This window comes from Xyrauchen texanus, chromosome 16, assembly GCF_025860055.1.
Source record: "Xyrauchen texanus isolate HMW12.3.18 chromosome 16, RBS_HiC_50CHRs, whole genome shotgun sequence".
Classification (NCBI taxonomy): domain Eukaryota; kingdom Metazoa; phylum Chordata; class Actinopteri; order Cypriniformes; family Catostomidae; genus Xyrauchen; species Xyrauchen texanus.
In genome coordinates this window covers 30,906,043-30,929,439 of record NC_068291.1, presented here as the reverse complement: position 1 = coordinate 30,929,439, position 23,397 = coordinate 30,906,043, and the positions used below count along the sequence as shown (strand labels likewise).

The 23,397-nt window shown below is 41.5% G+C and overlaps 1 pseudogene; it reads right to left on the bottom strand.

Annotated features, from left to right (window-relative positions):
- Positions 1 to 22,056, bottom strand: part of LOC127656764 (28S ribosomal protein S5, mitochondrial-like) — a 68,766-nt pseudogene extending 46,710 nt beyond the window's left edge.
- Positions 22,057 to 23,397: the final 1,341 nt, after the last annotated feature.

The window sequence follows — 23,397 nt, the reverse complement described above, 5'->3', positions numbered from 1 at the left end:
ACTGGGCGGGACAAGCGGAAGTACCGCTGAAAGCGGCCGTCATCCAGGCGCAGCTCCTGGAGCAAATGATGAAATTCGCCGAACTGGGAACGCCTCGAGGGTCTGGTGGACCCAAGTACGGCGACGACGACCCATACGCCGCTGTTCTGCTCTCCAGAGCAAATACAGAGCGGTGACTCTCTCCACGAATGCTCGATCAACATCAGCCATCTTGTAAAAAGATGGCCGTCAACGGATTTCGCCTCTGACGCGTCGCCACGCGTAAATTTCGCTTCAAACTTTTGTTTTTTACGCGCGTCAATTTCGCTCTTGACGCGCGAATGGATTCAAAGTGGTCAAGCGTATAACTGGACGCGGTAGGCGCGAATTTGACGCGCTATTCGCGTCCGGTGTGAACGCAGCATTACTGTCTAGCTGATCCTACAAATGTTCAATGGGGTTAAGATCCATATTTTCATTTAGTTTTTTTCTGTTTCAAAAGTGGCATTTTCTTTGCAAATCTTCCCAAATCTTTGCAAGTCTTCTCTTTACTGTTGTACATAAAACTGGTGTTGAGTGGGTAGAATTCAATGATGCTGTCAGCTGAGGACGTGTGAGGCATCTATTTCTCAAACTAGAGAATATGATGTACTTTATCCTCTTGTTTAGTTTTACATCTGGCCTTCCACATCTCTTACTGTCCTTGTTACAGCCAGTTGTCCTTTGTCTTTGAAGACTGTAGTGTACACCTTTGTATGAAATCTTCAGTTTTTGGCAATTTCAACCATTGTATAGCCTTCATTCCTCTAAACAATGATTGACTGACAAAATCTACTTTTTCACATCAACACAACATACAATCAAATTAACTAGAGCGCCCTCTAGTGTACAAAAACATTGTGAGCATATATCAATGGTGGTTGTATAGTGGTCTAAGCACATAACTGGTAATCTGGTAATCAGAAGGATGCTGGTTCGAGCCCCAAAGCCGCCACCATTGTGTCCTTGAGCAAGGCACTTAACTCCAGGTTGCTCCAGGGGGATTGTCCCTGTAATCATTGCACTGTAAGTCGCTTTGGATAAAAGCGTCTGCCAAATGCATAAACATTTTTTTTTTTTACATGAACAAAAGGTGTATTTCTTCTCTCTCTCTCTCTCTTTTTTTTTTACATCTGTACATATATATATATATATATATATATATATATATATATATATATACACACACATATACACACACACACACACACACACACACACACACGTATTTATAATATATAAAGTAGCTCACAAAAGTGAGTACACCCCTCACATTTTTGTAAATATTTGATTATATCTTTTCATGTGACAACACTGAAGAAATGACACTTTGTTACAATGCACAGTAGTGAGTGTACAGCTTTTATAACAGCGTAAATTTGCTGTCCCCTCAAAATAACTCAACACACAGCCATTAATGTCTAAACCACTGGCAACAAAAGTGAGTAAACTCCTAAGTGAAAATGTCCAAATTGGGCCCAAAGTGTCAATATTTTGTGTGGCCACCATTATTTTCCAGCACCGCTTTAACCCTCTTGGGCATGGAGTTCACCAGAGCTTCACAGGTTGCCACTGGAGTCCTCTTCCACTCCTCCATGACGACATCATGGAGCTGGTGGATGTTAGAGACCTTGTGCTCCCCCACCTTCCATTTGAGGATGCCCCACAGATGTTCAATAGGGTTTAGGTCTGGAGACATGCTTTGCCAGTCCATCACCTTCACCCTCAGCTTCTTTAGCAAGGAAGTGGTCATCTTGGAGGTGTGTTTGGGGTCGTTATCATGCTGGAATACTGCCCTGCGGCCCAGTCTCCGAAGGGAGGGGATCATGCTCTACTTCAGTATGTCACAGTACATGTTAGCATTCATGGTTCCCTCAATGAACTCTAGCTCCCCAGTGCCAGCAGCACTCAAGCAGCCCCAGACCATGGCACTCCCACCACCATGCTTGACTGTAGGCAAGACACAACTTGTCTTTGTACTCCTCACCTGGTTTCCGCCACACACGCTTGACACCATCTGAACCAAATAAGTTTATCTTGGTCTCATCAGACCACAGGACATGGTTCCAGTATTCCATGTCCTTAGTCTGCTCGTCTTCAGCAAACTGTTTGCTGGCTTTCTCGTGCATCATCTATAGAAGAGGCTTCCTTCTGGGACAACAGCCATGCAGACCAATTTGATGCAGTGTGCAGCGTATGGTCTGAGCACTGACAGGCTGATCCCCCACCCCTTGGACCTCTGCAGCAATACTGGCAGCATTCATAGGTCTATTTGCCAAAAACAACCTCTGGATATGACGCTGAGCACGTGCACTCAACTTCTTTGGTCGACCATGGCGAGGCCTGTTCTGAGTGGAACCTGTCCTGTTAAACCGCTGTATGGTCTTGGCCACCATGCTGCAGCTCAGTGTCAGGGTCTTGGCAATCATCTTATAGCCTAGGCCATCTTTATGTAGAGCAACAATTATTTTTTTCAGATCCTCAGGGAGTTCTTTGCCATGAGGTGCCATGTTGAACTTCCAGTGACCAGTATGTGGGAGTGTGAGAGCGATGACACCAAATTTAACACACCTGCTCCCCATTCACACCTGAGACCTTGTAACACTAATGGGTCACATGACACCGGGGAGGGAAAATGGCTAATTGGGCTCAATTTGGACATTTTCACTTAGGAGTGTACTCCCTTTTGTTGCCAGCGATTTAGACATTAATGGCTGTGTGTTGAGTTATTTTGAGGGGACAGTAAATTTACACTGTTAGACAAGGTGTACACTCACTACTTTACATTGTAGCAAAGTCATTTCTTTAGTGTTGTCACAAGAAAAGATATAATCAAATGTTTACAAAAATGTGAGGTGTACTCACTTTTGTGAGATACTTTATATATATATATATATATATATATATATATATTAGCATGACACAATTATAACCTTGTATAATACAATACTTCTAGTAATACCAGCAATATAGAATAACTGTGATTAAACACTATAATCATTCAATGAACTGTGTTGTGCTAATTCTTTTAAATTATACTCAGTTCCATGACTGTCAGAATGTATATAACAGAATCGACTTATACTCCAAAGTAAACCTTAAGGGCTAAACCGTATTGGGGCTTAATGGAACATTAAGGGTATCTCTTAGTCTCTTTGTGTGAAGTGCGTAACACCTCCACTGTTTCACTTGGGAATGAATCAACAGGTTCTGCTTACCCAGTCTGGATTGGTTCGAGACTAGGAATTGATGTTTCTTCTGACATTGGATGTTCACAAAGATCTGTCAGATTCCCCTCAGGGACATCACTGACCTCTGGTCCAATCTCATCTCCATTGTCACAGCCAATTAGACATGCCAACAACTGTTCAACATGATGTCTCCAGTGCACTGAAAGTCCTACATCAACAGTGTATGATACAGGGCCTGTCTTTGCTGAAACAAACACCAGGCGTCCATTTCTTCCCCTCCGATAATCACAAACTAATACTTTGTCACCCACTGCAAATGTTCTGTCTTTAGCACGCACTTGATGTCGCTGGCACAGTTTGTTTTGTGCTTTTTCAACCACAGAGGCCACATTAGGCTTCAACATTTCTAAGCAAGATCACAACCTGCGGTGCAGAAACAACATGGCAGGTGATTCCTTTGTGGTGGCGTGTGGGGTGCTTCGGTACGCCAGTAGAATGGTGTCCAGCCTTTGTTGAATTGAACTTGACCCCTTAGAACAACGTAGTCCATGCTTAAATGTCTGAACCAAGCGTTTAGCAAAGCCATTTGTAGCTGGGTGAAAAGGTAGAAAAGACTTCTGGGAGTCCATAATGACTAAACAATCCCCTCAGCACCTGAATGGTCTTGGTAGACATAGTTGATTCTAACACACACACACACTTTGGGCCATTTGGAGTGAGCATCCACCACCACCAAGTACATGTGTCATTCAAATGGACCTGCAAAGTCCACATATATGCATTGCCAAGGTGACTCTGGCCATTTTCAAGGGTGTAATGGTGAGGGACCAGGAGCTTTTGGCATCTGCTGGCATGAATGATGGGGTTTTGAGAATTGTTCGATTTGAGCATCAATACCAGGCCAACAGACATAATTACGAGCAACCGACTACATCCTTACGACACCTGGATGTCCAGTGTGCAGCTTTCCCAGTACCCTGGATCTCAGCCTAGGAGGGATGACTACTCTCTTTTGAGGTGCGGTTGGCAGAGGTAGTCATGATAACCCATCCGCATAACAGTGAGGTTTTCCATCTCTATACTGGATATCGTAATCATAGGCTGCAAACAACAAAGCTCAGTGCTGTATCCGAGCTGCAGCCATGGATGAAATGGCTTTTGTAGGACTGAAGATTGTTGTCTGTTAATGGGGGTCCATACATTTTGCTCTGCTTTGCTCAATGTTCTTGAGGCAAAGGCTATTGATTTTCCCTGCCCGTCCGGGAGGGTGTGTGAGATGACGGCACCAACAAAGTATGACGATGCATCACAGGCCAGTCTGATTGGTAACTCTGGATTGTGATGTGTCAAAACGCTCTGTGACAGTAAAAAATTGTTTTGCCTTGTCGAACGCCTCCTCACACTCATGTGACCACAGCCACTGCTTTCCTTTGCAAAGCAAAGCATTGAGGGGTGCTAACACTGATGCAAGATTAGGGATAAATCGACTGTAATAGTTTAGAAGTCCTAGAAATGAACGAAGTTGACTGACGTCCTTCGGTGCAGGTGCATCCACAATTGCACTGACCTTTTCTGGTGACTTATGCATCTATGATGTGTCCCAAATACTCCAGCGAATCTTTAAATAATTCACATTTCTCGCATTGGACACATAGCCCAAACTCATCTAGATGACGGAGGACTGTATCTACATTCTTGAGAGGTTGCTCGTCATCTGACCCAGTCACAAATATATTGTCTAAATTGCAATGAACATTGGGAAGGCCTTGTAATATCTGATCCATTGCCCTTTGAAAAATTGCAGGAGCCAAAGCAATACCAAATGGTAATCTATTGTAACCGAACAGCCTCTTTGACGTGGTGATAGTGAGACATTTGCATGAACCTTCTGCCAAGGACACTTGTAAATATGCATTTGAGAGGTCCAGTTGGTGAAGCGTTGGTCCGCTGCTAATGATGCGAATAAGTCCTCTATTCCCGGAATCGGGTAACGTTCAACACAAAGGTCCGCATTCACTGTTACCTTAAAATCTCCACAAATCCTCACATCCCCATTCCCTTTAACAACTGGCAAGATAGGCGTAGTCCATTAGATGCATGTAACGGGAGATGACCCCCAGCTTCAATAGTCAATGTATTTCGGCTTTCGGCTTCAATGCATAGGGGACATTGCGTGTTTGGCAAAACCGTGGCTGAAATGGTGGTTTGAGTGAGACTGTGGCCTCAATACCTTTTAGCAAGCCCAGTCCTTTCCTGAAGACATATTTGTGCTTTGCTAGTACCATTTTAAGTGACTCCTTACACTCTTAATTTCATGCCACTTCAGCCTGATTTGCTTGAGCCATTCTCTGCCGAATAGTGGTGGGGCGGCTCCTTCCATGACAGAGTGGTAATCTCACATTTGTTTTGTTCATTTTCACCTGTATATGTTTTCAGAATCACATTTGTCACACACAGTGGTTTATGGGCTAGTCGTGCATTGTAAAGTTCTCTTGAAATCAAAGAAACAGCAGCTCCACTGTCTAATTCCATTTCCAAGATTTCTCCCTCTACTTTTGGCTTTAGATAGATGTGTGACAATTCCTCTTTTCTAGTCATCACAGGCCATGCAAGCTCCGTATCCGTAGTGTCATCACTTGACGAGTCTTTGACATTCATCTGATGTACTCTTTTCTTATGTTGGACATTTTTCATCCTCATTGACTTTGCCCTTTTATATTCAGTCATGTGTTTTCTTTTAATTGTACACACTCTGGAAATATGGCCTTTTGTACCACAGCTGTGGCACTGTTGCTCTTTGTAAACAGCAATCATTCTCATTGTTGTTTGTTCTTCCACAACGGTAACACTCGCTTCCCCCTTTCTCTTTTCAAAAGAGTCACTTAACTGTTCAGATTCCCTAGCGGACGTTTCCATAGACACTGCAATTTCCACGGCCTTTTGGAATGTGAGAGCTGCTTCCGTCAGTAGCCGTTTCTGTAAAGACTCAGTTTTCAGCATGCACACAAAACGATCTCTTAATGCATCTTGCAGATGCGTTCCAAATTCGCAGTGTTCACTCAGCTTTTTCAAAACTGCTACATACTGTGCTACAGTTTCTGTTTCCTGTTAACTGCGGTTATGAAACCTAAATCTTTCTGCAATCGCGATCGTTTTCGGAGAAAAATGTTCTTTCAAAACAGTCACAATGTCTTTGTATGATTTCACACCCTGCTTATCCAAAGCAATTAAACTTTGCAGCAGTCCGTAAGTAGATTAACCCATTACACTCAGCAACACTGCAAATGAGAAATTAGTTGCAATGTCATTTGCAGAAACAAATTGTTCAAACCTTTCTACGTAGGTAGCCCACTGTTCGGCTGACTCAAAGGCGTCCATATGATCGATAAACACAGCCATTTTCAAAATAAGAGTCCTTGAACACAGTGGAGACTAACTGTGACATTATAAAATGTCCCAGTGTCTTTGATAAACTGTGAAAGATGCCAGAAATATATGTAAGTTGCATTTAACGGATTTAAGAGCAGTTCAAGAGCATACATTTATGAAAGCTTTTACAAACTATTTAGATAATGATCTAGAAATTAAGTGCTCCTAACATCCTACCAAATTAATTTTGCTTTGGGAAACCCAGTCAATTTGTGAAAACGAAATACACAAAAAATGCACATAAATGCACACCTGATTAATGAAGCATATATTGTGTAAAAGAAATACACAATTGTTCTGCACAAAACTATTGCAAAAAAAAAACAATTTTATCATATAGTTAATTAGGATGAATATATATTTAACCTCTTAATGATGGGTGGTTCAAAAATGACCCACTTGCATATTTATTTACATTTAATTTATTTTTAATGCATGTTTAAACTGTGAAATTGTAAAATAATATTGACATCCAATATTTAAAAGATCTTGATCTCAAGATTTTATCATTTAAAGCGATTTTGAAAATTGCAAAGATACAACAATAAGATTTTATTAAACTTGTCAAGAGTGTAAATCAAAACACGGAAATTGAAACCTGAAGTTCTGACATTTATTGTCTTCCTGCCAAACACAGATGAGCAAAATCCTCCAAAATTCAGTATGCTTTGCATTGCAAGAGTCCAATAAATAAAATCCATTAGAGATTTTAGTCCAAGAATGTACAGAAATGAAGAAATATTGATCAATCTGTCCTTGTTCAGGTTTTACATATTCAACACATGTTAACATTCATGTCCATTCTCTGCAAAATCTTGCACTCAATGTAGTGTTTCAGTAGCAAAACACCCAAACATGATATTTGGGAGGGTCTTACGAACAAAATGAGCCCTAAGAAATGTCATTCAAGCCGAAATGAGCCACCCTCCCTGGCTTCGCTCACCGTGAGTTAGACACTGGAGCACACACACTCCCTATGCATTGACTTGAATTTTTCACAGATATTTCTTTGCCGTTCACCCAGGGCCTTAAGCCTTGGCCACCTCAACTTCAGTCTCCATCACAGACTGCTCCCCCCCCCGACTGCATTTTTCCATTAAACCCCCTGTACAACTGCTTTTCATTCAATTTGCATTGGGAGCAGGTGTGCTCCAGGCTTCATTGATGGTAAACGAAGCAAGGGAGAGTGAGTCTTGTTTGAACGGCAGAGCAAAAGCTCTGAAAAAATGACTAAGGCTATGTTCAGACTACAGGCAAATCAGATTTTTTTTCTCAAATCAGATCTTTACAGGCAGACTGTCTGCTAAATTAATTTGAAAGTGACCATATCAGAATTGCACGTTCAGACATAATCAACCTGTCTGCATGGTTTGCTCTGGTAACGATGTAGGCGTACCAGCGTTACAATGCTTTCAAAACAGATGTGGGGAAAAATGGAGGTGCATCACCTCGGTCTCCAAATTAGCACCCTGTCCAGTCACATTGCAGAACTCCTCTGTCGCACAGGAAAATCTCAGCGACGTAGCAGAACATATATCGATGTTCCATGCTGCAGTCACCGATTTTTTTACGTCATCGTTGTGTGTCATGTTAAGAGTGACGGAAAAGACACCGATTTGAGCAGCCAGAGCTTCCGAACTGAGACACATCTGGAAAAAGATTCGAATCAGATTCGGAAAAATCCTATTTTGTGTGTTTTTTTGCTGTCCAGACTATCAAAAACTCATCTGGATACAATGCGGATATGTAAAACAATCTGAATGGCATAAAATGAAGGTTAGAAATAGGACAATAGTTGCAGAGGGAAGATGGATCTATGTTGGGACCTTTAAGGAATATTAAGATCAGTAGAAACAAAATGGCAAATGCAAGAGTGAAATGTTTATCATATACGAAATAGGTGCCGAAATGACTGACTCACAGTGTTTAAGAAGGCAGGTTGGGGAAGGTTCCAACTGACAGGATGATGAGTTGGAATGTAAAATGAGGTCACTGACTGATGATGGGCTAGAGGGAGTAAAGGAGGAGAAAGGGATTCTGAAGAATCTTCAGAATTCATTGACGTGAATGATTGGCAAATGGAAACACTTTTATCTTGAAAGAAGTGCAGAAATTAGTCACAAAGTTCATCAGATCTGTGCGATGCCTGAGCCGGCTTGTTCACCATAGCAAAGATGGCTCTAGGGCTACAACTTGCTTTTTGGATGATAGAGAAGTACATTGAATGTGCAGTGTTGAGTGCTGCTCTGTAAGAGCTAAGGAATGAACAGTGAGGCCTGTTTTGTCATTCAAGATGACAACCCACTCTCTTCAATGCCCGCAGTTCAGGAGTAAATCAAGGCAATGAGCAAGAAAAGGGCACCAGCTTTGTCTTGCTGGGGGTGTGCTCTTCAAGAGCAGCTGAGATAGCTGACTTATATTTTGAGAGGATGTTTGAAGGACAAGACGGTTTTGAAGAGTCAGAAATTAAGAGTGCACCGACAGAGGTGGAGAATGATGAGGGGTCAACTGCTTTTAGGTTGCGATTAGATACCACAGTTTTCTTGTATGACTTACAGTGAGAAATTTTATGAAAATTCTATAGGTTTGTGTACCAGTTGTAGAAACATTAAGACCTGATTTACAAACTAAGTCAAGTATATGACCAGGAGTATGGGTAGAAACATTCCCATGCTGTGTTAAATTGAAGCATTCAAGAGTTCAGTTGTATTTGAACAGTGTATTTGTACCAACTCGTAAACCAAAAGGTAGGCCTATTGTTTATTGATTTACATTACGTTTTACATTTATGCATTTGGCAGACACTTTTATCTAAAGTGACTTACAGTGCACTTATAACAGGGACAATCCCCCCGGAGCAACCTGGAGTTAAGTGCCTTGCTCAAGGACACAATGGTGGTGGCTGTGGGGATCGAACCAGCAACCTTCTGTTTAACAGTTATGTGCTTTAGCCCACTACACTACCACCACTGATTTAGGCTAATACATTTTATTTTCTCGTTTCTGCTCATTTCTTTTCAAATTGTAAACAAACTTATCTAAATGTGCATGGCTGTTCTCTCTACCTGAAGCTTTTTCTTCAGCAATCAACATCCGATCGCATTGCACCACCAACTGGTTAGACCGAATAGTACCAGGTTGAGGTTAAGCATCAGTACTCTGGTGCTTTTCCTGCAGTTCCCAGATATGGAAGTTTGAATTTCCAACCGAATCTGAACCACTGAATTTGAAGCAAATTTTGTTAAGTGAAAAAGAATGGGCTGAATTTTACATGTCAAAAATCTAAGGAACTTTCTGAATATTTTGGAAATGAACTTTGGAAGGTGAATATTTATAGTTTAATTTTTAATAATGAAATGTGTTGTGAAATGTCTCCAAATGGCATATTCAATGCTTAAATATACAACTATGTTAAATTTCAGCCTCCCATAATGCAAGCACTGTAAATTCAATGCATTTTTTTTATTAGAGCAATTAAACATGCTTTTATGCTTCAAAGACTTTAGTCATGAATTTAATTCCATACCTTTCCTGCCCTAATTGACCCGCCACAGGATTCAATTGAGCCATCTGGAATAACATTTCCCAACATTTTGGTATCAACAACTGGGTTGTATCTTTTGTCTGAGATTCCAGCCTTACTTGATACAACCGGTCAATTATAATAGAAAAGTACGGATATGCAAGTGCAATGTCTGGCTGAAGTCATTGACCATCAATCACTCTCATTTGGTCGAAGGCTAGCCTTAGAGTCTCATCTCGCATCTGCTCCAGAAGAAAATCTCCAGCGGAAAAGGACTGGGGAAGCCAGAACTTACCCCTCCCCAAGCTGACGTAGACAGCCCGGCTCTGCCTCCCCAGCCAGTGCATCACAAAACCCATACTGAAACACTCCAATCTACACTATGCTTTTGTCACCAAAATTGAATCATCACAGTCACTACAGGATAATCATGTATACCCAAAGCCTCGTCTTGAACCAGGCACTGATGAATGGAGGTTGGGCTGCAAACTGAATCCACCAAGGCCCGGTATGTACCCCCCTAAATACTCCCATGTATGCTGTACATCCCCACTCGATTGAGGGCGGCCTGCGGCGTGGACCCAGACCATTGTCTCCACCTACATCACCGAGCATTGGTCCCGGAAATGCCCAGGCTCCCTGCAGCTCCAACAGACCAGCCCAGGCTCTACAGTGTGGCATCTTTGGCAGTGGGCCCACCAATCTGGGAGTGAGAGCGGAGAGGGGTAGGTGAAACCAGAGGGTAGTGCAGTCCCCGGAGCAGAGTAGGTGGTTTGGGAGGGGGCACTCCCCATTTCCGGGGAGGAGGAACAGGACGGATGAAGGGGAAGAGCAATGCCGGGAGGTGACACGGGATCCACTCTGCTGTCCATCTCAGAAGTCGAGCGATAAACTTTCAGTACCACCAGGTCGATCACAGCTCAGCCATCGACCACCTCCAGCGGGGGCGAAGGCAAATGAATGGCCGTGCCGACCCTATGCAGGATGGCCCAAGTCTGCGTACACCAGGAGGTTCTCTGTTGGTAACTGCTGTGCCACGAGTTGGGCTTCCCTGGACTGCCAACTGAGTGATGGCCATCCGCAGGCTCCCCACTGTCCACTCAAAGAGCTCCAGGAAAACCTCCGGATAGTCTTGGGGGCCCATCTTCACCAGCGGAACATGGGCAGTCGTGGGGTCACGGCGGCAGCACCCTCCTGCTGCAGCAAGCGATAGAGATAAATAATCAGCTGATATTCTCATCTCCTGATCTCACGCTCCATTCACAAGCCAGCACTCAACCACACCCCCCCACCACCACACACTTACATATTTTTAGTATTTATCTAAATGTGTGAATGAATGAATTGCGAGCTACACTGATACATGGAGGTTAGCCAATCATAACAGAGATCATTTACATTCCATCTTAAGGGTAGATTAGCAAAAACAGTCCATTTAATACTTTGAGTCAGTGGGAGTGTGAAAATGTATTGTCTTTAATGTGCTTCAGTGTTCTAAAAAGCAGACTAGGAAGGGACAGGAAAATTATAAGATCTACATTCTCCAAGGTTCTGGCCTCTGTTAAGATCTCTCACTTTTCATTTGGTTCTCTTTCCTCTGCCCTTTCTGGCACCAGCACTGGTAAGACACCCTGCCAAAGCTCTTCAGCTGTCACTGACAGGAACAAACCGATGTCATAAACATCCACCTTAAATCACAGCACTGACACAGTCTAATAGCACTAAAATACACATGTATTGCCTTATATAAAAACAATGTAGTTAGCTAAATACTAAAACTAACCCAAACTTTACCCATTAAAACAAAAAACATTTAGCATTTTTAAAGTTAAGAAACAGTATTTGCTTTATGAATCAAATTTAGGACATTCTGAAATGTTCCTAAAGAGAGGTTTTGTCAGATTTAGCTTACTTTTGGAGACAAATTTTCACAGAATTATAGCCATGTACACACTTAGTAGTTTATTCATTTTTTTTAAACTGACTTAAGTTACTTTGAATGGTGTCAGTCCTTATCTGAACACACAGGCTAACAAATTACTGTTAATTTCAGCTGTATGTTTTACCATGCAAGCATGGGCTTTCATCCATATTCTGTGTGTGTGTGTTTTTGTTTAATGGGGCTGGTTAATGTGGGACATTGGGAGTTGTTTGATGTTGTTCTAATTTAATTAGGACTTAATTAGATAAGACCGTGAGGCTGCCAGGCCTAATGAAGCATCTGATTCCAACAAAAGCAGCAAAAAAAAAAAAATCTACTTCACAGCCAAACATCACCAAATATACACTGACTCGCACCAACACAAAGCATTCAACACACTTGTAGCTGTACACAAACTCATAGCATCCGCAAGAGAGTTGATACAATCTCCTCCGTATGCAAGTTCTAAACAGACACATTTTCTGTGTTTGATTGTAAAATGTTCCATTAAATAAACTGAAGGTCCTTGTAAAAAGTAATAAAAGTTTAAAAAGTTGAGGAACAACAAAGGTTGCATAGCCCGTTTAAGAAATGGCTGTTAAACAGATGCTTCATAATTCACTGAAAGTCATTTATAGGCAGAATTCATGGTCAAGCAGAGATGTTTGATGACTAGACAAAACCTTGTCAGTTGAGCAGTTCTACAATATTTTTCTCTATATTAACAAAAAGGGCTGGGAAATTTAATTCATTAATTCATGCGAATAAAATTAACTGTTTTTGTTCAAATGAACACTTTGCATTTCTTATTTTCTTTTCACTTCACTAAAGGTTTTTTCCCCTACAAAAAAAAAAAAAAAATAATAATATATATTAGACTACATTGAAGGTTCCCAAGAGCACAGCAGTAAACCAGATGGTCACTCTAGTTGTGCTCCAGAGATCATGTGTGGAGATGGGAGAAACTTGCAGAAGGACAACCATCACTGCAACACTTCACTGATCTGGGCTTTATGGCAGAGTGACCAGACCAGACAGTAGGAGGCCTAAAGAAGGAAAAAAAAAAAAACAGCTAAAGGACTGCGAGAAACAAGATTCTCTGGTCTGATGAAATGAAGATTGAACTGTTTGGCCTCAATTCGAAGTGCCACTGGAGGAAACCAGGCACCACTCATCACCTGCACAATATCATCCCAACGGTGTAGCATGGTGGGGGTAGCATCATGCTGTGGTGTTTTTCAGCAGCAGGGACTGAGGGACTTGTCAGGGTTGAAGGAAAACTGAATGCATCAAAATACAGAAAAATCCTTAATGAAAACCTGGCCCAGAGCGCTCGGGACATCAGACTGGGCCAAAGATTTACCTTCCAATACGACTACGCAAGAGTGGCTTAGGGACATCTCTGTGAAAGTCCTTGAGTGGCCCAGCCAGAGCCCAGACTTGAACATCTCTGAAAATACCTGAAAATGGTTGTCCACAGATGGACCCAATCCAACCTGACAGAGTTGAGAGGATCTACAGAGAAGGGTGAAAATCCCCAAATCCATGTGTGCAAAGCTTGGTCACATCATACCCAAAAATACTCAGTGCATTGTTGAAGCACCTTTGGCAGGGATTACAGCCCAAGGTAAGGTTCTGACTACTTCTCCAAATGTGAGGTTTGTTCTCTTCTTTAAGAAATTTGCAATGTTATCAAAAATTATTTTTTGCTTTGTCATTGTAGAGTATGGTGATCAGATTGATGCGAAAAACATTCATAAGTTATAATTTAAAAGCATTTTAGCTCAAGGCTGCAACATAAAATAAATAAAAAAGGTCCAAATGCACTAATGCATTGGCAATGTACTTCTATGTCCCTCCCCATCTAGGGTTGAGAAGGGGGTAACAAGGAAATAAGAACGTTCACTAGGTGTATCAATATCTTAAAATTTGAAACAAAGAATTAACACTTACCAAGATTATTTCAATAAGCAACAGGTTGTACAATAATAACTACAATAAGTTAAGAAAACAATTAGTATAATTCAACAACAATTGCTAATTGTCTAGGGCAGAAGAAAACCAAAAGGCCTTCTCAAAGTGAGTTAACTCTCCAGCTTTATCCTCAAACTCTCCGTCCAGCAACCAATCAGAGCAAGGCAGCAATCAAAGGTAACCATTGTTAGCTAGTGTCCATTAACCTGTGCAATGAGGAGAGCGAGTGAGAAGGAAAGAGAAAGAGAAAGAGAGAGAGCAAAACACCACAAAACACTGCCACAATATAGACAACACATACACAGTAATCAGTACAATTACCATTGCCTATGCATCATACAAATAACAATAATAACTACACCCTGGGATGTAACAGTACACTAAAGTTTATCTTACCACTATATAAACCGAATCTGCACATTTTATACTATTATTAATAAAATTAAATGGGAAACTGCAGAAAACTTTCCAAATTGTCCACTGATTTTATGGCATGTAAATATATACTAGAATCAAAGAGGTATACCTGTAAAAATGTGTCTTATTAACAAAAAATTTATAAAAGAACATGTAGCCTTTAAGTAATTCAAATAAATGTTGACTAACCAATTTTTTGCAAGCTATTTAAAGTAATTTGATTTTAATATTTAAATGTTGGATCTAATGTAACATGATTAATCGAAATTAATCATAAAAAACAATTAATTAGTTAAAATATTGTAATCCATTTACAGCCCTATGAACAAAGTCAACATTAAAACTAAGCATGTATTAAATAATACTAAAGAAACAGGGTTCACACTTTTTTTGATCAGTATAGTTTTATGACCATGAAGCATTCGGACATATTTATGAATCTGCTGATAAAATTAATTGAAAAGAGCATAATATTACATAAACAATGTGTGATTAAAGCAGCGTTTCCATCCCATGAAATCAAAAGAACAAAATCGCCATTTCCGGAGAAACTGTAGCCACTGTGACTCCTTTATTATTAAAATAATTGTGATTTAGAGCATGCAGGAAATTTTTTTTTTCTAGTGGTAGCGACAGTGTGTCACAAAGTTCTTGGAGCACTATGTGTGTGCGTTCTGCTTCCTTACAGTATGTCTTTTCCATGAAAATCTACAATTTATTTTTCAAACGTGTCAATAAACCTGCTCTTTGGCACAGTTCAAGCTTGCATCTGACCTTTTTTCTCTGCAAACTCCTTGCAGGCTTTGGATTTTCAGGACACCATTATTTCAGGATGATCAAAGTGACACTTCATATACAACGGCTGATCCTCTGGATTGTCCAGTTATGAATGAATTACTCAAGTCACATGATTTCTTTTTTTTTTTTTGGACTTCTTGTATTCCTAATACATTCCAATAGGAGTTTATTCGGTAAACGTGTTTCCATCATAGTTTATGCGCATTTTGTCTTATCTAGTATATTATATATTATCCACCTCAAGCGAGCAAATAAGTTTATGCACATTTGGAAATTTAATTCACATCTTGGTGTTTCCATCAAGTATTTTTTATGCAACATTCCAAATGCACATAAAAATCCAGCTGATGAGCAATATGAAGCTGATCAAATGTTTGACAGCAAAGCAAAATTAGAAAAAACATTTTAAAACTTTAGTAATTCCCCTAAATTTAATATTTAATTTTCCATGATTTTTCCAGGCAAAAACAATTTCAAAATTCCCTTACAGGTTACCATTACCATGGAAATCTAATCAGATTAGATAAACATTTCAAAATTAACTTGGTGACACTAAAGGTCAGAACTTTTTTAAACATCTTTCTTAAGATATCTGCAGTCCTCAAACTATTTGCAGTTTGAGCTATAACAAATCAAATAACTGTTATAAAATGTAACTTTAGAATGGAGAAGTTGACGGCGACTACAGCCATGAGAGAGTTTGCTGGATACATTTGTTTTATTGTTGTGTGCTATGAGGATTGCTAACTTGTCAATTGTCATTCAGCAGACACTAAAATCAGAAGCAATTTACTGTACACTAATGGCAGGGACAGTCCCCTTTGGAACAACCTGGGGTTAAGCACCTTGTTCAAGGGCACAGTAGTGAAAGGAGATCTCAACTCTACTGCTCATGTAATGAAGATTCAAACCTGTGACCTTTGGGCTGCCAGCCCAGATCTCCAAGCACTTTAGCCTAAAGTATACTTAATTTGACTGTGTGTGCATAAACAGGTGGTTGGTGTGTGCACCTTTTGTGTTGTTATTATTTCCACATTCGACTCCCATAGTTTAGCAGCATTTATATCTTTCTCTTGCACTTCGAGAAAGCAACAGCTTAATTACGAGTGTTGCCACCTTGTGGACTGACTAATTAGTGCAAATAATCCCAGGTGCATGCACATACTACCCATTCAGCATAAGCTTGGTTAGAAAAATTGGGCTATATGCGTAGAAGCTACCATGTCTGGTCTGTTGCAGGGCTGCAGTAACTAGGGCATATTGGGTTGGACTGTGGGAAAAATGTGCAGCACCCCCTAGTGCTCTCAGTGTTTCAACACCTGTTGACAGGGGAGTCAGAGGATAGGGAATTTTTTTTTAAAAGCAAGATTAAAACACCATGCTAAATCCCCAAGAAAACCAGTCCCGCAGATCTTACAATTTAGTCCAAACCAGGATCCGGATTACAAAGAGAGAAAACAGGCTAAAAAAGTGAGAACATATGAAACAAATCCCTGGATGTTTTTCTACATGTAGTCTAATAGGTTAGTACATGAGGTGTATGGTTTTCTAAATGTAAGCTGTGGTATGTGAGTAGCATTTACCGATAAAATAAACTTCTATCCAAAGCATCAAAACACTTATCACAGTGTCAATCCCTCTGGAGTAACCTGGGGTAAAGTGTCTTGCTCAAAGACACTGTCTTTGCAGGAATAAATTCTTCTTGTTGCCTATACTGAGCTTTAACCTCTATAGCACATTATTCCTATGCAACACCACCCTAAATGTAATGCAATAGGATTAACTTGATCAGAGAGTTGGTAAATGTTTTTTTTTTATTTATTTTTTTCCCAGACCATTTAATAATGTTTTTTAAAATGTTGAGTCTATATGCTGCTGGATTCAACTTTATGTAAAGGCTTTTTCTTATTTCTTTTCTTACGGACAGGTAAGTTTCTGCAACACTGATGTTGAATAATACCAAGCAACTATTTTAGTGAAAAGAAACCCCTTTTTTAAAATGACAAGATATAGTGTATATACAAGCTAATTAAAGTCAACAAGTATACTTTTAACTACACAGACTTCAATTTTCAGAAGTCATGACTCATGACTAAGGAGGGGACGTCTAGGTTGGTGTTTATAGTGAAGCTATTTTGCGGTATATTTTTCGAGTTCAAACTTATAATACCACATTTCTCGAGCTGTCAGACAGGGACAGTTAGAATGTTCAGACTTGCTTGTTCATCAAATCTGCAATACTGACACATTCCTTACACTGAGCTTTCACCCAATGCGTCAATAACGTCTCGGTACCTGTCATAACCTGATGGAGGGAATGAGAAATTGTGTAGATGTAGTGACACTAGGGGTCTCCCTTGAGAGTCTCGGTTAATTCTTATCTTTGAGAAAAGGCCAATGAGAATGGGTGAACAGAATTTTCATGCCCCTCCTATAAAAGGAGGGAAGCGTGCATCTGTTCAGACACGTTTTGAGCTGAGGAGCCGAGAGTATGTTCCCGGCCATTTCAGCGGTTAGTACAGTGTTGTGGCAAGAGGGACACAACGTCTCGTTCCCTCCATCAGGGAACGAAGGTTACGACAGTAACCAAGATGTTCCCTTTCTGTCACTCACTCTACGTTGGGTCGATGTAATGACTCTAGGGGTCCCTATCTAAAAACAACACAATACTGAACCATGTTACATGGACTGCTGATGCAGATGCAAGAAAGCTGCTGCGTGCAAAAATAGCAGGTGCATCAGACTGCACGTAACTTTCCCCAATGCTCCAAAAGACGTCATATAGTTCCCCACATCCGGGAGCGACGTAACTAGCATGGGAGCCACGGCCTTTTGTCTCTCTATGATTTCTTTCCATAGAGTGTTAGATGTGGCTGGGGCCATCTAACGCTATAACACATATCGGGGGTGGTATTCTTTTCCTATCCTATTCTTTCAGGGGGGAAAAGACCCTGTGGAGACCACATCCTGCCCATTAGGGGAGGTTAACATGACAAAGTATGTCACATGGGCTTACCAGCCACATATGGAAGTGGTGCGGTGGTAAGTCCTGCCTTTATGGGGAAGAGCTCTACAAACACAGCGACCGGGGGGGCAGAGAAATGGGCGGGCACGGCCTGGGTCTGGTAGGCCAACGAAATGGCGTCCACTATCCATTGGGCAAGCCTCGGTTTGGAGAAAGCGTTCCCTTTCCGCTTTCCACCAAAGTAGACAAAAAGCTGCTCAGAGTATCTAAAGCACTACGCGCGATCCAAATAGGTGCGCAAAGCACACACCGGAAACAGCAACGCTAAGGCTGGGTCTGCCTCTTGCAGGTTCACTACCTGATCCCTGAACGGGGTCATTGGAAACCTTGGTCTCGTAGCCCGGTTGGTGTCTCAGATTGGGAAGAACGCCAATTTGCAAATAAGCAACACTTTAGGGCATAAAGCTGCCTGGTAGAGGGGGCTCTGGCTTGAGTGATCATGTATACCATGGCTGGTGGTAGACCGATCTTCTGCATCCCATCCAAGGGCCAGACATGGAGGTTCCAGAGGTCTGGGCGTGGATGCCAGAGGGTCCCCGTTTCAGAGAAAGAAGATCCTTCCACAGGGGAATTCACCAGGGAGGTGCTGTTGCGAGGAACGTGAGATCTGAGAACCAAGTCTGAGTGGGCCAGTAGGGGGCCACGAGAGTGATGCCCTACCTGGCCCCTCCCTGACCTTACACAGGACTTGTGCAAGTAGGCTCCCTGGGGAAAATGCATACTTGCACAGAGCGTCGGTGTCTAGGGGGGCTTCCTTCAGAGAGTACCAGAGTGTGCAGTGGTTGGATTCTCAGGAAACAAACAGATCTACCTGTGCTCTGGTGAACCGACCTCAAATCAGCTGGACTGTCTGAGGGTGGAGTCTCCACTCTCTGCTGTGCGTTACCTGCCATGACAGCACGTCCGCTGTGGTGTTTAGGTTGCCCGGGACATGAGTGGTGTGCATCAACCTCAGCTGCTGATGACTCCAAAGTAGGAGGACGTGCTTGCCGTGGATCAGTGGCAGAAATCTGCGCAGGGCAAGAAATACAGCCAGCAACTCTAGGCAGTTGTTGTGCCAACCCAGTTGTGGCCCTATCCAGGAAGAATACTACATTGGATCATAAAATAGCAATACAACTAAGAATAAATACAATAAAAACATAAATCCCTAACCATAGAAAAAAAAATTACTCATTGTTTAACATTTTAATAGAGGTAAGTACAAAAGATTTTTTTAAACGATTATACCTACACATTGGCAATCTGTACTGTCTTTCAGAGGGTAACAATTCATACTAGATTGCTGAAAAATAGGACACCATGCTGCAGTAAGTTCCTCAGCACAAGATTTTAACAATAGAGCTGAAATACTGTCAGGACCTGTGGACTTTTTAGTACACAGTTGACTGAAAATTAAACAAACTTTTTGTGGTTCAAAAATGACCCTATCCGATGTTTCCCATATTACAACTGACTCCTTGCAAAATAAATTCCCTGCATTCCAATGTACAGTCCTGTGTATCAAACCAGAGGTACAAATAATGTAACTCATTTGCTTTCCTCAGGTCATCATTAGTGATGAGCCACTTATTATTTGTGTTCATATTAATAATGACTTTAATGGTGTCCCATAATTTCTTAGGATTCGTAGACTCTTTCAGTATTTCCATGGCCTTTCTTAGCATACCGTTCAACTCCTTCTGTATTAATCTCACACCCACGTGATCATGTTCTCTAAAGGCTTGTTTTTTCCAATTAATGCAGTTTTTTATCTCCTTTGTAATATATGGCTTACTATTTGGAGAAATGGTCACACACTTTTTTCCAGCACTTTATCCGCACAAAAATGTATATACTCGGTGATAGTGTCAGTAGCCTCATTGATGTCCAAGATTCGAAACATATCCCAATCAGTACACAGAAAGCATCACTTAAGTTTTCTATTAAAATGATCCACTACAACCAGGATATACTCATATCCACCTCGACTGGGTTCTAGGTGCAGGTAGTCTATGCACACAAGGTCCAATGGTGAGTTTGAAGTGATTGTGCCCATTGGAGCACAAACATGTACTGTTGGTTTCTTTTGTTTTATGCACGGACATTTTCTCGTGACATATTCCTCCACTTCCTTCTTCATATACGGCCAGTAAAACCTTTTTCTAGCTAGGAACAGTACTCTCTCTGTACCGATGTGTCCCATGTCATCATGGAGACATGCGCCCGCTCAGAAAGCGGCCGCATGTCAAGGTCAGGTAAGTATTTGTCCTTCCAGGGCCTATCTATCATGCTGACTTGAGCTCCAGTGTCTACTAGCACATTAACTGCTAGGCCATTAAGGATACACTTAGTTAACTGTCTGTCCCCCCTCAGCAACCGGTTGGCGTTTCTCTGATGCTTAGGGTGTTTTAGACAGCCTCTAGCTCTGTGGCCCTCTTCGCCGCATATAAAGCAGCATCTACAGTCCCGCAAGCCCTGCTCTACACACTTTGGACAACCATAGGTTCTCTCTTTTTTGTCATTTGAAATTTTGTTGGAGAACAGTGACACGTTTGGTCTTTCTGTACTTTTTCTGCAAGGGAGTCTACTATCTTGGTGAGCACATCTATTTTCTCTAGGAGCTGCTGCACAGTATCTGTTTCGGCTTTCTGCTAAACAGTCCCTTTCTTTGTGTGTGGCTGTTCCAAGTTTTCAGCCTCAACATGAGCACTGTGTGCAGCTGCATGTTTCTGGCGTTGTGTTGAGCCCAACCTATGCTGTCGCTCACTCTCATCACTTGTGATTTTCATGACGTGCTTCAAGATTGTCTCATCTGTCACTGTGTGATCTGAAAGTACGGGTTTCAACTCCCTGCGGATGTCATTGTGTTTTTGTCCTATCCTATACTGTGTGCAGGAAGACACCTTGGACTGTGTCTGGGCTGTACTTAATCCCAGCTTCCGATTGTTTCAATGAGAACAGGATTCTTTGTTTCAGTCCAATAACACAATAGAGGAATTGCTGAGGGGTCTCATGCTCACTTTGTTTTACTAAGGTTTACTCACTACCTCTGAATCAGTGAAGTTTTATTTAACTCCCACTTCCATCTGCCTACACACACTGCTGTAACTAATATCAGATGAGTGATCCCCGATTTGGCCTCCCTGCACCTTAAATTCGCGGCGCTGGATGTAGGGGAGATTTTTTTAGGAACAACACCTATTCTGGTGCCTTGTATGTGGCAGCATCTGGCTGTGTGCTACTGTGTAGTGGGGCACTGTTCACTGGAGTAGATTGTGCAAGTGTAGGTTCTGTTGTGACCTGTGGTGTGGGCATGTTCACAAACTGGAGGAGCTTCTTACTCAAATCATCATAGTTCAAAAGCATTTGCTGTACATTTTCTGGTAAAACATTAGCATTGCTAAGTGTAGCAGTATCGGTTGTGTCAATGAGTGTCTGTGTGTTCACCGTGGCAGTAGTGGTTACACTTACTGCTTCAGTGAATGGTTCATTAGCTGTGGCTGGATGGGCTAACTCGACAGGAGGGGAGGTAACACAACATCTTTTAGTGCTAACAATTCCCCAACCCGCTGTCCTTAGTGTCTAAAAGGTTCTTACTGTACATTCGAGCATGGATGTATTCAAAGCACCCCTCTGCGTCCTCACTAGAAAGCTCTGATGGATCCTTGTCTGGAACTGGGCCAACATTTGTAGCAATCTAGAAAAGTTTGTTAGGCGACAGAATAAGCAGGCTCTTCCCGATGACCCACACCAGGCTCTTCCTCTCCTTGTTGGCCATCGCAACGTCCTCTCCAGTCCTTTACAGCAGGTCCCTTACTTAGATGGCTGTCGAAGTGCCCAGGAGCGTAGTCTGCACTAGCGTGCAGAAGAAGAGAAAAGCCGCTGAAATGCACCGTATCTCCAACAGTATGCTCTTTAGAGGTGAGTGGATCAGCAGTGGGTTTTACTCAGCTCGCTGAAACACAATTGAGCGGCTCCGTAGAAAGAATCTGTCTGAACAGACGCAAGCTTCTCTCCTTTTATACCCGTATGTCCAGGGGAAGGTCATGCAAATTCTGTTTGCCAATTCTCATTAGCCTTTTCTCAAAGATAAGAGGTAACCGAGGCTCTCAAGAGAGACCACTAGTGTCACTACATCGACACAAAGTCGAGTGAGTGACAGAAGGGGAACTGTATATACATACTATAAACTGAGGTGAAAAGTATGAAACAGATAAGAGATTAGGGGCACAATTCACTTACATATAATTACCGGAGGACACAACACAGACAATTGTGACCACAGCCATGTTGTTCACATGCTGTGGGGTCTTTGATTAAGCATGCTGTTCACACATGTGACTGTTCAAAAGTAAAAAAAAACATTCCCTGTCTGTCACTCACTCGACGTTGTGTCGATGAGTTGACACTAGGGGTCGCTCCTGCGGAGCCCAGACATCTCTGATTTTGAGTACATTTTTAATTTCCGCTTGAAGATTTTTATGGTTTTGATTCATGATAGCACATGACAGTTGCTAATTACAGATACATTTTATAAGGCAATTTCAAGAGCCATGAGAAATTTATCAGGGATGTTTTGAATAATTTAGTGTTTCTGGTTGTGAGTAGAGGCTCAGCTGTGTCCCTGCTGGTTAAAAAAAAAACATTTCTAAAGATGTTAAATGATCAAAAGCTATTTTCACAGTAAATAAATAGAATTTATAATTACTGGGACACATGCGACTTTGTTTAAATTTAATAGCAGAGACTTGGATAACCAATACTGTATGGTATAGTATAGTATAGTATAGTGTATAGAACACAGTATTGTATAGTGTAATATATTACTGTATAGTAAAGTAGACTAATAAAGTAAGTTGCAATATAAAGATTACAATTAGATTGGTCAATTGAATTGTTATAGTCAGGACAGCTGCTAACATTTACAAAGTTCTTGTGTCTTACTTTTAAAAATATAACATTTGTGTACAAGAGACCTGAGATGTAGGATCTGGAACTCTCCCCTGGGCACTCCAGATTGAGATCTGTGCAGTCTTATGTGACATTATACACCCATCTATGCTCTGCTTGTGATAGCATGTGCGCGTTAGACTGGGGCAATGACAGTTATGAGCTCAGT